Source organism: Orycteropus afer, unplaced genomic scaffold (assembly GCF_000298275.1).
Source record: "Orycteropus afer afer isolate SDZICR_OR568_19922 unplaced genomic scaffold, OryAfe1.0 scaffold00882, whole genome shotgun sequence".
In the NCBI taxonomy this organism is placed as follows: domain Eukaryota; kingdom Metazoa; phylum Chordata; class Mammalia; order Tubulidentata; family Orycteropodidae; genus Orycteropus; species Orycteropus afer.
Genome location: NW_006922469.1, coordinates 352386 through 353305, shown reverse-complemented (window position 1 = coordinate 353305; position 920 = coordinate 352386).

Below are 920 nucleotides of genomic sequence, written 5' to 3'. Positions count from 1 at the left end.
TTATTGGTCCAGGAATAAAGATTTTAATTTTCTTCTCATTGAGGTGTAATTCATACAGAAGTCTGTAGTTCTTGACCTTCACCAGTAAGTGCTTCCAGTCATCCTCATTGTAGGCAATGAAGGTTGTGTAATTTGCATATTGTAGGTTGTTAATGAGTCATCCTCCCATCTTGAAGGTCCATTCTTCTACTTATACTACAGCTTATTGAATAATTTTTCAGTGTATAGATTGATTATAGAAGATAAAAGGATACAATCCTGTTGTACTCCTTTTCCAGTTACAAACCACACAGTATTCCTTGTTCTAAGGACAATGACCTATGGAGAATATTAATTAGAGTAAATTTTTCCAAGCTCAAGACGTTCATCTTATGTGTCAGCTGAATGAATTTTATAAGGTTTCTGAAAAAGCCCCCAAGTTCAACACATTTAAAACTGGATTCATTATTCCATTTTCTATGCAACAATTGCAGTCATACATGCACATATACACACACACAGACATACACACATATTCAAAATTTGACCTACTGTCAAATAAAAAAATAAAATATTTAAACTCAGTTATTTCTGATCTTGGTTAATGGTTTCAACTCAATATTGAAGTTTATTATCTATGCGATCATGCTTTCTTGTCACTGAAACTCATCAAACTCTTAAGAAATTACATCTCAAAAATATATCTCAAACCTGAGTTCTCCCCATTTTCCTTGGCATGAGTTTAGTTTAAGATGTGATTTTTAACTGACACCCAAACATTCATCTCAGTATCTTCTCCTGTTATCCATATTTTATATTGCCTCTGCAGTTAGTTTTCATAAAACTATGTCTGCAGATAGTACCGTTACCTATGGACTAACCTAAGTACAAACTCCTTACTCAAATACTTGTGAACTTCCCAATATTTCCCTAATGTATTG